Here is a 15,737-nt window from a genome sequence, read left to right on the forward strand (position 1 = left end):
AATGGTAAACATATTTAAAATTATTTCTTACAGATGATGAAACTGAGGCAAACAAAAAAGAAAAATAGATAAAGAAAACTATTTCTAAATTGAAAAAGACTTTGGAGGTTTTCTCCCTTTTGCATCCAGCTGCTCTTCCTCCTTTGATCCCTGTGATATGAACTCATCCCTTTCTGCTGTTTCCCTTGGCTCTCATACATCTCTACGCAGACAGTTTTAGAATTTCACAATGTGCATATTTCTTTCTCTCAACAGGGTAAAATATATTTAAATTTGGAACAAAAAGAACAAACAGAACAACTACAAAACGCAAAGCTGATATTCAGATCCAACAAATTTTTCTAAACTGACAAATTAATAAGAAACAAAATGATGCCAGGCGTGGTGGTTCACGTCTATAATCCTACCACTTTGAGAGGGTGAGGCAGGAGGATTGCTTGAGCTCAGGAGTTCAAGACTAACCTGGGTAACATGGTGTTTTTTGTTGTCGTTGTTTCCAAAAAAAAAAAGAAAAAGAAAAATAGCCAGGCATGGTGGCACACACCTGTGGTTTCAGGTACTCGGGAGGCTGAGATGGGAGGATTGCTTGAGCCCCAGGAGGTCGAGGCTGCAGTAAGCAGTGATTTTGACATGTAAGCCTGGATGACAGAGTGAGACCCTGTCTCAAAAAAAAAAAAAAAAAAAAAAACTGTTTCTCTTTAAAACTTATCAGATTTATATCTAAAAAATTCAGCTTCTTAGGCCGGGCTCGGTGGCTCAAGCCTGTAATCCCAGCACTTTGGGAGGCCGAGACGGGCGGATCACGAGGTCAGGAGATCGAGACCACCCTGGCTAACACGGTGAAACCCCGTCTCTACTAAAAACTACAAAAAACTAGCCGGGCGAGGTGGCGGGCACCTGTAGTCCCAGCTACTCGGGAGGCTGAGGCAGGAGAATGGCGTGAACCCGGGAGGCGGAGCTTGCAGTGAGCTGAGATCTGGCCACTGCACTCCAGCCCGGGCGACAGAGCAAGACTCCGTCTCAAAAAAAAAAAAAAAAAAAAAAAAATTCAGCTTCTTCTATGCTTCACTACATATGATTGACAGGTTACATACATCATTGTCTTCTGTTCCTTTTTTTCATAAAAAGGTATATCTTTTTGCTTAGCTGAGTTAACTCTCTCCTTCAACATTTTTGTGAACTTTTTGTGTAACTTTTTCTAACCCTACTGTGATGGCTAATACTAAATTGTTTATCTTGAAGGTCTAAAAAGGCAATGTTTTCCTCCAGAATAACTTGATTCTGTGTTCTAGGCTTTTCTTGATATATCTAAATTGTTCCATATAACCAAAAAACTTCCCGTGCTGTTACTAAGGCCATGTATCCCACTGCTCAAGATACTAGTTTTCTTATTTACATTCCTTTATAATTTAATATACATTTATAACCCTAGACACACTCATCCTAGGTCTGATTAATTTGAGCACCCTTTTTTGGGTTTTTTTTGACAAAGTCTTGCTTTTGTTGCCCAGGCTGGAGTGCAATGGTGCCATCTCGGCTCACCGCAACATCTGCCTCCTGGGATCAAGCAATTCTCCTGCCTCAGCCTCCAGTGTAGCTGGGATCACAGGCACCCACAACCACGCCCGACTAATTTTTGTATTTTTAGTAGAGATGGGTTTCACCATGTTGGCCGGGCTGGTCTCAGACTCCTGAACTTAGGTGACCTGCCAGCCTTGGCCTCCCTAAGAGCTGGGATTATGGGATTACAGGAGTGAGCCACTGTGCCTGGCCCACCCTCTTTTTTTTTTTTTTTTTTTTAATATATTAAGTTTGACTTCCAGGTTATCTAAATGGGCTTCCCATATGGGGAAACAATTGCACTACAAGAGGTTTTTCTTTACCATTTTGGTAACTGGCCTCAAAAGCCAAATATTCTACAATTTATCAAAATAACTTCTAGGCTGGTCGCGGTGGGTCATACCTGTAATCCCAGCACTTTGGGAGACAGAGGTGGGCAGATCACTTGAGGTCAGGAGTTCGAGACCAGCCTGGTCAACATGGTGAAACCCCATCTCTACCAAAAATATAAAAAATTACCAAGTGTTGTGGAGCGCACCTGTAATTCCAGCTACTTGGGAGGCTGAGGCAGGCAAATCACTTGAACCCGGTAGACGGAGATTGTGGTGAGCTGAGATCATGCCACTGCACTCCAGCCTGGGTAACAGAATGAGACTCTGTCTCAAAAAAACAAACAAAAAAACAACAACAAAAATAACTTCTAGGCCAGGCACCGTGGCTCATGCCTGTAATCCCAGAACTTTGGGAGACTGAAGCAGGAGGATCCCTTGAGTCTGGGAATTGGAGACCAGCCTGGGCAGCATAGGGAGACCCTGTCTCTACAAAAAATACAAAAAGTAGCCAAGCATGGTGGTGTGTGCCTGTAGTCCCAGCTACTCAGGAGGCTGAGGTGGGAGGATCCTTTGAGCCCCAGGAGGCAAAGGTTGCAGTAAGCTGAGATCATGCCACTGCACTCCAGCCTGGGCAAGAGAGAGAGAGACTCCGTTTCAAAATAATAATAACAATAATAATAATTTCTGTATTATCTGTATAGGTTTTTTGTGGGTTTTGTTGTTGTTTTTATTTTATTTTATTTTTGAGACAGAGTCTGGCTTGTTACCCAAGCGGGAATGCAATAACATGATCACAGCTTACTGCAGCCTCAAGCTCCTGGGCTCAAGTAATTTTCCCAGCTAAGCCTTCCAAGTAGCTGGGACCACATGTGCATGCCACCATCCCTGAGTAATTTTTGTTTAATTTTTTAAGAGATGGGGATCTCCCTATGTTGCCCAGGCTAGTCTCGAACTCCTGGGCTCAGCAATCCTGGTGCTCTGGACTCCTGAAGTACTGGGATTACAGGTGTGAGCCACCAGGCCCCAGCCACACACTTCTATCTTGATCAAGTGTTTTAAGCCTTTTGATGTCTTTTACAAATTTCTCCAAGATCGAAATCCTGAATTAAGTCTTTTTAGATTAAACAATTCAACTTGTTTTGATAAATAATACTAAATCCTCTTTTAGTTACATTTAATGGGTATGTTATTAATATAAATGTTCTAAAAATTATATAAATTCATAAAAATCTAATGCTATCAGTCATAATTTTAATTATGTTAAATATTTTCTAAAGTTACATAGATACATCATTAATATAAATATTCTAGAGGTTATATAACATTTATAAAGGTCTGAGAGTCCTGATGTGATACTGTCAGTCATAATTCTATTTTTTATGTTAAAATGCTACATATAATAAAAATGTAGCAATCGTCAATTTAAAACTTTCATCATACTCTGACCAGGGCTATTCGAAGTTTTTGTCATCCACAGCCATTATTATTATTGTTGTTATTTTTGAGACAGGGTCTCACTATGTTACCCAGGCACAGCCATTATTTTAAATTCTTCTCTAAAAACATTTACAATCAGCTATAATCCAAAATTGCTTTTCATAAAAGACTCTAACAAGTACTCCTAAACACAGGTTTCTAATAACTTTAAGATTAATAGACTAAAGAAAAATTTCAAAAACTCTAATGAAATCTAATACATTCATAAAGATTGCTAACCCAACACCAAACCAAACAAAAATTACATGAGACTAAACTGATGAAATGCTAGGATGATTTTTACGACTTTTTGACTTTTTAAAAAAATATTAATGGTTTTTTTTGTTGTTGTTGTTGTTGTTGTTTTGAGACAAGAGTCTGGAATGCAATGGTGTAATCACGGCTCACTGCAGCCTCGACCTCCTTAGCTCAAGTGATCCTCCTATCTCAGTCTCCCAAGTAGCTGGGACCACAGGTGAAAACCACCATGCCCAGCAAATTTTTGTATTTTTTTGTAGAGACAGGGTTTTACCATGTTGTCCAGGCTAACATATACTTTTATACATGAAATTAAAACGTTGGCCAGGCATGGTGGCTTGTGCCTATAATCCTAGCACTTTGAGAGGCCAAGGTAAGTGGATCGCTTGAGCCCAGGAGTTTAAGACTAGCCTGGGCAACATAGTGAACCCATGTCTCTACAAAAAATACAGAACTTAGCTGTGCGTGCTGGAGTATGCCTGTAGTCCCAACTACTTGAGAGGCCAAGGTGGGAGAATCACTGAGCCCAGGGAAGTCAAGGCTGCAGTGAGCTGTGATTGTGCCACTGCCCTCCAGCCTGAGCTACAGAGTGAGACCCTGTCTCAAAAAAAAAAAAAAAAATTAAAATATTTACCTTTCTTTCAACCTAAGTTCTGCAAAATTCATAAACAATCAATGGCTAAGGCCAAAATCATAGTCCCCTAGAGACTAGAGATAATTTATTATTCAAAAAATAACATATAGCCTCCCGTCATAATGGACCCCTGAGCCCCTTTTTACTAACAATCTGGCCTGCCTGAAATAACAAAGTGGTTCTTTTTTTTTTTCTACAGGGTCTTGCTCTGTTGCCCAGGCTGGAGTACAGTAGTACGATCTCGGTTCACTGCAGCCTTGATTGCCCAGGCTCAAAGGATCCTACCACCTCAGCCTCCTGGGTAGCTGGGACTACAGGTGCACACCACCACATCCAGCCAATTTTTTCTATTTTTGTAGAGACAGGGTCTCACTATATTGCCCAGGCTAGTCTCGAACTCCTGGGCTCAAGCAATCCTCCCACCTCAGCCTCCTAAAATGCTGGGATTACAGTCATGAGCCATAACATCCAGCCTGCAATAACAAGGTTCTTTCCCCAAATCAAAAGACATGACTTCCTGGAAATGAGCATTCCCAATGCTGAAAGATTAAAAAAAAAAAAAAAAAAAAACTACTACCAGGCATGGTGGTTCATGCCTGTAATTCCAGCACTTTGAGGGGCCGAGGTGGGAGGATCATTTGAGGCCAGGACTTTACTAGCCTGGTCAGCATGGTGAAACCTGTTCTCTACTGAAACTACAAAAAATTAGCCGGGTGTGGTGGTGCATGCCTGCAGCCAGCTATTCTGGAGGCTGAGGCATGAGAATCTCTTGAACCCAGGATGTGGAGGTTGCAGTGAGCTGAGATCATGCCACTGCACTCCAGCCTGGACGACACAGTGAAAATCTGTCTCAAAAAAAAAAAAAAAAAAAAAAAAAAAATCACTCTAACCTTAGCAGAGATTGCTCATCAGTGCTTCCACGAGAAGATTTTTGATTGAATGGGGAAGATGATAACCTACAGGTCACATTTGATAGATTTTCAAATTAACTGTCTGGGGAAGGTCTTATGATTCGTGTCTTACATCCTGTCCTTGTATAAAAAAACCATATAAGAATGAGATCTTGTCATTTGCAACAATATGGATGGAACTAGCGGTCATTCTGTTAAGTGAAATAAGCCAGGCAAACTTTGCATGTTCTCACTTATTTATGGGAGCTAAAAATTAAAATAATTGAACTCATGGAAACAGAGAGTAGATGGATGGTTACCAGACACTGGGATGTACTCTGTTGTACTAGCAAATACTAGGTATTATTCTTTCTATTTTTTTGTACCAATTAACCATTCCCAAGACTATTTTTTTGTACCCATTAACCATTCCTGAAGTGACTATACTCAATAATATATATTTATATATACTTTTTTGGAGATGGAGTCTCACTCTGTCACCCTGGCTGGAATGCAGTGGCACAATCCCAGCTCATTGCAACCTCCACCTCCTGGGTTCAAGTGATTCTCCCGCCTCAGCATCCTGAGTAGCTGGGATTACAGGTGCCCATCACCACACCCGGCTAATGTTTTGTATTTTTAGTAGAGAGGGGTTTCACCATGTTGGTCAGGCTGGTCTTGAACTCCTGACCTCAAGTGATCCACCTGCCTAGGCCCCCCAAAGTGCTGGGATTACAGGCATGAGCTGCTGTGCCCAGCCAGTCAATAATAATTCAATTGTATATTTTCAGATAATAAAAAGAGCATACTTGGATTGTTTGTAACACAAAGGATAAATGCTTGAGGTGATAGATATCCCATTTAGCCTGATGTGATTATGCATTGCATGCCTGTATCAAAATATCTCATGTAACCCACAAATATATACACCTACTATGTATCCACAAAAATAAAAAAAAATCTTATTGTGAACCCCTCAAATCTTATCAGAAGTTCCTCCGACTTCTTTGTTGCTGTTGTTGAGACGAAGTCTCACTCTGTTGCCTAGGTTGGAGTGCAGTGGCAAGATCTTGGCTCACTGCAACCTCCGACTCCCAGATTCAAGTGATCCTCCTGCCTCAGCCCTGCTGGTAGCTGGGATTACAGGCACATGCCAGCATGCCCGGCTAATTTGTGTATTTTTAGTAGTGACAGGGTTTCGCCATGTTGGCCAGGCTAATCTCAAACTCCTGACCTTGGGTGATTCACCTGCCTCATCCTCCTAAAGCGCTGGGATTACAGGCATGAGCCACCGCGCCCAGCCAAGTTCTTCAGACTTTTGATGTACTGATTAGTGTGTAACCTACCAACACTAAAAAAAACACTAATTTATTTCTAAATTATTAATATAAAGTTTTACTGATTTGTTTCTAAATCATAAAGTTTTACTGACTATCTTACATATAAAACAATTCCTGACTTTGGAACTGCAATGTTACCTCATTTAAGAGCAGTAGGCCGGGCGCGGTGGCTCAAGCCTGTAATCCCAGCACTTTGGGAGGCCGAGACGGGCGGATCACGAGGTCAGGAGATCGAGACCATCCTGGCTAACACGGTGAAACCCCGTCTCTACTACAAAATACAAAAAAACTAGCCGGGCGAGGTGGCGGGCGCCTGTAGTCCCAGCTACTCGGGAGGCTGAGGCAGGAGAATGGCGTGAACCCGGGAGGCGGAGCTTGCAGTGAGCTGAGATCCGGCCACTGCACTCCAGCCTGGGCGACAGAGCGAGACTCCGTCTCAAAAAAAAAAAAAAAAAAAAAAAAAAAAAGAGCAGTAAATGTCAGCCCTACAATCCAGTTGGTAATGCTCATCTTCTCTGTCATTCAGTCAAATCAGAATTACTTTGTTAGAACAAAAATATTTATTTTTTACTTCAAATAAATGTGTTATTTTATTTTTTTATTTTATTTATTTATTTATTTATTTTTTTGAGATGGAGCCTCGCTCTGTCACCCAGGCTAGAGTGCAGCGGCGCAATCTTGGATCACTGCAACCTCTGCCTTCCGGGTTCAAGCGATTCTCCTGCCTCAGCCTCCCAAGTAGCTGGGACTACAGGCGCCCACCACCACACTTGGCTAATTTTTGTATTTTTAGTAGAGATGGGGTTTCGCCATATTGGCCAGGCTGGTCTTGAACTCCTGATCTTGTAATCTGCTCGCCTTGGCCTCCCAAAGCACTGGGATTACAGTCATGAGCCACTGCGCCCGGCCGTGTTAGTATTTATTTCAAGGAATGTGATTGTAACCAATAGGAAACAAATAAATCTTATAAATCAGATTACTAAATCAGGATTAAAATTATATAGGTCTAATTAAGTTATCAGTTTTATTTTATTAAAAACAAGGTAAAACATCAATGTACTGTTTCTCACTACTTAATTTTTTGTTTGTTTTCTGAGATGGACCCGGCCAAATTATACATTGTTTTTGAAGCAAGGAGTATATGATAAATGCATGATTTCCCTTGGTAAATTGTGCATGTGTGTATGTGTGTGTGATTCAAATTCTGGTGTGGCCAGGCATGATGGCCCATGCCTGTAATCCCAGCATTTGAGGAGGCCAAGGCAGGCAGATAGCTTGAGCTCAGGAGTTGGAGACCAGCTTGGGCAACATGGCAAAACTCTGTCCTACAAAAAAATTAGCTGGGCATGGTGACGCATGCCTGTAGTCCCAGCTATGTGAGAGACTAAAGTGGTAGGATCACTTGAGCCTGGGGAGGTTGAGGCTGCAGTGATCCATGATCACACCACTGTACTCCGGCCTGGGCAACAGGGTGAGACCTTGTCTCTAAAACAAGCAAACAACAACAACAACAAAAATCCCACCAAATTCTCGTGTTTGGTTTTTGAAAAAAATTAAATAAAAATCAAGTAGAAAAACTACAAACAACTCCATTCTTTTCTTTTCTTTTTTGAGACAGAGTTTTGCTCTTCTTGCCCAGGCTAGCGTGCAATGGCGCAGTCTCCACTCACTGCAACCTCCACCTCCTGGGTTCAAGTGGTTCTTCTGCCTCAGCCTCCCAAGTAGCTGGGATTACAGGCATGTGCCACCACGCCTGGCTAATTTTTGTATTTTTAGTACAGACAGGGTTTCACCATCTTGGCCAGGCTGGTCTTGAACTCTTGACTTTGTGATCCACCTGCCTTGGCCTCCCAAAGTGCTGGGATTACAGGCATGAGCCACTGCACCCAGCCAACTCCATTATTTTCATTAGGTAATATTTTCCTATGTATTTAATAAAAGAGAAAGATATTTACTGCTAAAAAGTAATCAACAGAAGATAGAAAATATTTAACAATTTTTAAAATAAATAAGAATTTACTATAATAATAAATATTTTATGACATGATTTGTTTAGAATGATTTTAACTACCTTGCTGAATAATGAACAACAAACTAAAAGAAATCACGTAAAAGTTTCATCTGGATACTTTACACAATGTACCTGGAAAGATTTAGTAGTCCCATTAAAACATTTCAATTATATTTAAAAGAATCACTGCCAATAACTATACTCCTTTTCATTCCAGGAATGCACATTTAGAGACTTGGCTTATGTTAAACATATATAGAGAGACATTTTTAGCATCTAGAACTGAATTTTCTTACCCATACTGTCTTTGCTGACTCTTGAGTGATTCTCTAATAAGAGGTAAGCATTCTAGGGCAAGTCAAGGGATGGAAGAGGCAAAACTGTTGAACAAAAATTGTCATTTCTCCCACCACTCTGCTCTTATTTATCTGAATTCAGATCTTGGGGGCAGAGTGCTCAGGTTTTAACTTAGTTTCACTCTTTTTTTTTTTTTTTTTTTTTGAGATGGAGTCTCGATCTGTCGCCTAGGCTAGAGTGCAATGGTGCCATCTCGGCTCACTGCAACCTCCACCTCCAGGGTTCAAGCAATTTTTTCCTGACTCAGCCTCCCAAGCAGCTGGGATTACAGGAGGCCACCACCACCTTAGTTTCACTCTTAACAGAAATGAGCCCAAGACAGGGAGAGATGGGAAACCCTTCCCAAGAGTGGAGAGGGGTGAGGTGTATACTTTTTTCTTATAAAGGATCTATGGGCTTTTGGTGACCCAGATCCAGATTCAGGAGACCAATGTTAGAAAAGAGAATTTATAGATGATGAGGACCTGGAAACTTCTATTGATGCCCTCAGAAGGCCTTTTCATGCCCCCAGGGGAATTCCAGACCCTGGCTTAAAGACCACCTATCCGGGTCACAGCAGAGATGGTAAAGTGATATTCCCTCTTTACTCTACCAAATTAAAGAATCAGAAAAGTTCTTTGTACTGTCAAAAAAGACAGCCAGGTGCATGGCTCATGACTGTACTCAATTCCAGCACCATGTGTGAGACGCTGAGGTAGGAAGACTGTTTGAGCCCAGGAGTTTCAGGCTGCAATGAGATATGATTGAGCCATTGCACTCCAGCTTGGACGCAGTGCAAGTCCCTGACTGAAAAAAAAGAAAAGAAAAGGTAGGGCCTATGGCCTTTTAATGAATAATAATAGTAGTACCTTTTCATACACACACACACACACACACACGATTTTCACGAATAAACCATACACAGCTACTTTTATTATTTATGCCTAGTTTGCACATACACTAATTTTCATTAGTGTTGAATGCTGACATTGAAGTTGATGAGAGAGACCTTTTCATTGTATAATAGTTTAATGATTTTTTAGTTTTAATAATTTCTTTAATAGTTTTCATTTTTTTGAATAGTATAAAATCAATATTTGATTTTCCCTTTAGAGCTCTTTTTGTTTAAATATCTGTAGTCACTGGGTACGGTGACTCATGCCTGGTACCCTAGCACTTTGGGAGGCCAAGGCAGGCGGATCACCTGAGATTGGGAGTTCGAGACCAACCTGACCAACATGGAGAAACCCTATCTCTACTAAAAATACAAATTTAGCCGGGCATGGTGGCGCAAGCCTATAATTCCAGCTACTCGGGAGGCTGAGGCAGAAGAATCGCTTGAACCTGGGAGGTGGAGGTTGCGGTGAGCTGAGATCACGCCATTGCACTCCTGATTGGGCAACAAGAGCAAAACTTCGTCTCCAAAAAGAAAAAAAAGATCTGTAGTCACTATGTGGCCTTGTTTAATTTCCTATATTGAGGCCATTGCAGAGCACTTTTTAAAGGATCAAACTGCCTAAACTCTTATACTTGGGAAATGGCTCAAAAGATAATTGTCTGAGTGCAGTGGCTCATACCTATAATCCCAGCACTTTGAGAGGCTGACACAGGAGGACTGCTTGAGCCCAGGAGTTTGAAACTAGCCTGAGCAATATAGCAAGACCATGTCTCTATTTAATTATTTTTCATTTTATAAAAAAAAAAAACAAAAAAAACACTAATTTATCAGTGTGATAGAATACCAGGCAATCTACAGAACTTGCAACGTCAAAGACAAACCATGTGGAGATGTGTATAATAGCATTTTAGGTACAAAAGCTAGAACACTGATTTCAACAAGTCAGAGTCTGTTTTGGTTTCGAGGTAAACTGGAAAAATTTGATGTATTAGGTGGGAGATATACAAGGACTGTGTTTTTCTTAAATTTTCTTCAATGTGATTAAAATATGGATTGTACAATAAGAGTATGCAGTCTGTCAAGAGCAGTGGTCATTGTTAATGAGTAAACTAAAGCACTCTTTGCAAATTAATTAGTAAATAAAAGGTCTTCAAAGGGCAAATAACTTAAATTATAAAAGGGGGGGTTAGTTATAGAAAAACCTATTTGGCAAAATGCTGCCAAAGACACTGGTAAATTTAGGAGGAACAAAGTTATAATTATTCCTGAAGAGTGCGTTCTGAAGGAAAAAGCCCTAAAACATCCCTCTAGGGGGTAACTTCAAGAAAGGCCAAAGTGGCAAGGCACAGTGGCTCATGTTTGGAATCCCAGCACTTTGGGAGGCCAAGGTGGGTGGATCACTTGAGGTCAGGAGTTCGAGACCAGCCTGGCCAACATGGCAAAACCCTGTCTCTACTAAAAATACAAAAATTAGCTGGCTGTGGTGGTGTGCACTTGCAATTCCAGCTATTCAGGAGACTGCGGCAGGAGAACCGCTTGAACCTGGGAGGTGGAGTTTTGTAGTGAGCCAAGATTGTGCCACTGCACTCCAGCTTGGGTGATAGAGGAAGACTCTGTCAAAAAAAAAAAAAAAAAAAAAAAAAGCCAAAGTAACAGGCTCCTGGGGCAGAGAATGAATCTGCAGAATGCAGGTCCAAGGACCTCATGCTGTTGATAAGCTTGAATGTTTTGACATTCCTTCTCATAGTGAGAAAACCAGCCAATGCTAGTGCAATGGGAAATATAGTGGGTATAAATTCAACCACCACAAATCAATTGTGTGCAAAACTCTATTTTTGAACCTGAGTAAGGAAACCTGAACAGGAAGTGTGAATGGTTCTTACTTGTTAATCTGTTCAGACCACTTGGAGTCTACCCCTGTTCTGGCACCTCACTGGGATATGCTAGTCCGTGAGGCTGACCTCAGACTCTGCTGCCTGATAGCCTTCCTTAGGCACAGGCACTCTATGGCTCAGGTCATGTTGGTCCTGATGTCACGCTGAGTCTAGTGCCATGGGGGATAGAGTACAACTGTGGTGGGAACCCCCTGTTGGATATAGCACCATATTAGTGGTGGCACCATGTTGGAGGAACACCCATGTTGGCTAGAGCACCACGTTGGCAGGGGTGACAAGTTGGAAGGGGGATGTTGGTCGGCTATTACTGAGTGCCCCACAGGCTCTCTAATGACAGCTCCAGGGAATCTAGGACGAGCTGCCCACTCTGGCACTTCTTATACTACCGCCAAAACTGTGGACCTTTATTGCATACACCATCCTCTGAAGTTCGACCCTAAAAGAGAGTATGACTAGAGCCTCTGACTTCTTTCCTCCTCCTTCTTCCAAAAAAAAAATCACCCAACATCCCACTCTCCAGAGATAACTACTGATAATATTTGCAGAGTGATATTTTTTATTTGTACGTACATATGTATTTGAGTGAAATTGAACACAATATACATAATGTTTTATTATATATTTTGCTTAATAATATAGCTATCTGATTTTCAATAACTTATTTTCATTTCTACTCTTCCATAGTATAAATGTGCAACTCATTTTGGGTTGTACCCTCCACATTTTGGGTGCTAACAATTGTTCACTCTTATATAAATAATGCTGCATATTGTTGCGGATAAATCTCAGTGCATCATCATGATGTTTTCCTTAGCCAATTCCCAGAATTAGAATTTCTGGGCCAGATATGGTGGCTCATGCCTGTAATCCCAGCACTTTGGGAGGCCAAGGCGGGCGGATCTCTTGAGCCCAGGAATTTGAGACCAACCTGGGCAACATGTTGAAACCCTGTATCTACAAAATATACAAAAATTAGCCAGGTTTTTGAATGTGGCTTTTGTTGTGGAAAAATAAAAGACTGTAATTTTTTTAAAAATTAGCTAGGCATGGTGGTGCCCACCTGTAGTCCCAGCTACTAGGGAGGCTGAGGTGGGAGGATTGCTTGAGCCCAGGAGACTGAGGCAGCAGTGAGCTGTGATTGCATCACTGCACTCCAGCCTGGGTGACAGAGCAAGACCCTATCTTTAAAAACAAAGAAACAAACAAACAAAAAACCCTAGACTAGGTGGCTTATAAACAACAGAAATTTATTTCTTACACAGAGTTTGTGAAATTCAAGATCAAGGCCCTGTCAGGATAGTGCCTGGTAAGGGCTCTCTTTATCATGGATGGCTCCTTCTCATTGTGTTCTCACGTGGTAGAAAGGGTAAACACGCTCCCTCGAGCCTCATTTACAGGGGCACTGATATCATTCATGAGATGGAGCCCTCATGACCCAATGACCCCTCAAAGGCCCTACTTCTTAATACCATCTCAGTGGGGATTATGTTTCAACATATGAATTTGTGGGGGGACACAAACATTCTGACCAGAGCAATATCCTTCCAACCCTTTTTCTCTGTGCACTCACAGATATGTGTATGACACACACATTAATAAAGGATAAAATGGTGTCATACTATGCATATTGTTCCATAGTTTGCTTTTTTATAAAAACTACCATAGTTCATGAACATCTTCCCAGCCTATAGATTATAAATTTACCTTATTTAATTAAATTAATTAATTATTTTTTGATATGGAGTCTCACTCTGTTGCCCAGGCTGGAGTGCAGTGGCATAATCTTGGTTCACTGCAACCTCTGCCTCCTGGGTTCAGGCAATTTTCCTGCTTCAGCCTCCTGAGTAGCTGGGATTACAGGCACCCGCCACCACACTCAGCTAATTTTTGTATTTTTAGTAGAGACGGGGTTTCACCATGTTGGTCAGGCTGGTGTTGAACTCCTGATCTCAAGTGATCCTCCTGCCTCAGCCTCCCAAAGTCCCGGGATTACAGGCATGAGTCACCGTGCCCAGCCTAAATTTACCTCATTAAGTTGCAAAGTATTCCAGGATACAGGTGTAGCATATTTTGTGAACTGTTCCCTTATGGATAGATATTTGTCTCCAATTTTTCTCTCTTATAAATCATGTGGCAGTACACATTCTTTTTTTTTTTTTTTTTGAGACGGAGTCTTGCTCTGTCGCCCAGGCTGGAGTGCAGTGGCTGGATCTCAGCTCACTGCAAGCTCCGCCTCCCAGGTTTACACCATTCTCCTGCCTCAGCCTCCTGAGTAGCTGGGACTACAGACACCAGCCACCTCGCCCGGCTAGTTTTCTTTTTGTTTGTTTTTTTTGTTTTTTTTTTTTTGTATTTTTTAGTAGAGACGGGGTTTCACTGGGTTAGCCAGGATGGTCTCGATCTCCTGATCTCGTGATCCGCCCGTCTCAGCCTCCCAAAGTGCTGGGATTACAGGCTTGAGCCACTGCGCCCGGCTGGCAGTACACATTCTTGTAGTATAACTTTGCAAGTTTGTATGAGTAATTTATTCTGTAGGATAAATTTCTTGAGGTGGATTGCTGGGTCATAGGGTGTTAGGGATGTACTGAATTTCAGTCTCAGCCTTGGTAGTCTACCAAATCTATTATTTGAATTTGACTTCAGCCAAATGGCAAAATAGCTACCTTATAATCACTTCTGGTTTTCCTGACCTTGTCATCAGTGCCCATGTGGTAGCCCAGGACATCAGCAAGTCCATCTAGTCACTTGGTGACTTTGATAGCAGAATAATGTGCCCTTCCCCTCTCATCCCCAAAGATGTCCATGTCCTAACACCTGGGATCTGTAAATATGTTAGATTACAGGGCAAAAGCAAATTAAGTTTGCAGATAGAATCAAAGTTACTAACCAACTGATTTTAAAACAGAGAGATTATCCTGGATTATGCAGATAGGGCCAATATAATCACAAGGATTCTAAAAGGTAGAAGAAGGAGGCTGAAGAGGAGAGAAAGAGAGTCAGAGGGAGACATGACTATGGAAGAATGGTCAGAGGGATGGCTTCAAGGATGAAAGAAATGGCCTATGAGCCAAGGGATGTGGCCAGCCTCTAAAAGCTGGAAAAGGCCAGAAAATGGATTCTCCCTTGTTGCCACCTTGATTTTAGCCCTACGTCAGACTTCTGACCCTAAGATAATAAATTTGTGTTGTTTTAAGCTACTAAGTTTATAATAACTTGTTATATCAACAGTGGAAAACTCATACAGTCATCAGGAGAGTTCTGGGTCTCACACAGCTAACAACAGAATAAATCTGGTTAAGGAAATATTTATAGGATGGAAAATCGGTAAACAAAACAGAACAAATGCTTGCTGAGCATCCTTGACAATGGCACACTCATGGTGAAGACCATGAGGGTTTGGGAATAATAAACATACAGTGTTTTATTTATACCCTTCAGGTGTTGTTCAGACAATTCCTTTAGCACCGCAGGGTAAAACAAAATTACTAGTCAAATTAGAGAGTGAGCTGCTTTCATAATTTATTTTCAGCCAAAGGCATTATGTAACCTGCCAGAGACTTGGGGACTGGCTTGTCATACACTTACACAAGTTGCTCAAGCAAGATAAAATGGCATCCATTAGGTATTCACTACAACAACCACAAGCCTTTATCACTGTAGTTTTCAGTAACTATGCCACCATAGCAGGACTTACTAACGACCAATCTCCTCTTACAACAAAAATAGTTCGCAGAAACCTGACAAATAGAACTGATACCAACATTAATTTCCTTTCCCTGGGTTAGAAAATACTAGGACCAGGAATACTTTCCTGTCCTTACATTAAATAATACTGAGAACAAGCAAAAAGAACTTAGCTATTTGCTTTAAGAAATACTCGTTCCAGGCCGGGCATGGTGGCTCATGCCTGTAATCCTAGCACTTTGGGAGGCCGAGGAAGGCGGATCACCTGAGGTCAGGAGTTCAAGACCAGCCTGGCCAACATGGTGAAACCCTGTCTCAACGAAAAATATAAAAATTAACTGAGCGTGATGGTGGGCTCCTGTAATCCAAGCTACTCTGGAGGCTGAGGCAGGAGAATTGCTTGAACCCAGGAGACGGAGGTTG

Source organism: Macaca fascicularis, chromosome 2 (genome assembly GCF_037993035.2).
Source record: "Macaca fascicularis isolate 582-1 chromosome 2, T2T-MFA8v1.1".
In the NCBI taxonomy this organism is placed as follows: Eukaryota; Metazoa; Chordata; class Mammalia; order Primates; family Cercopithecidae; genus Macaca; species Macaca fascicularis.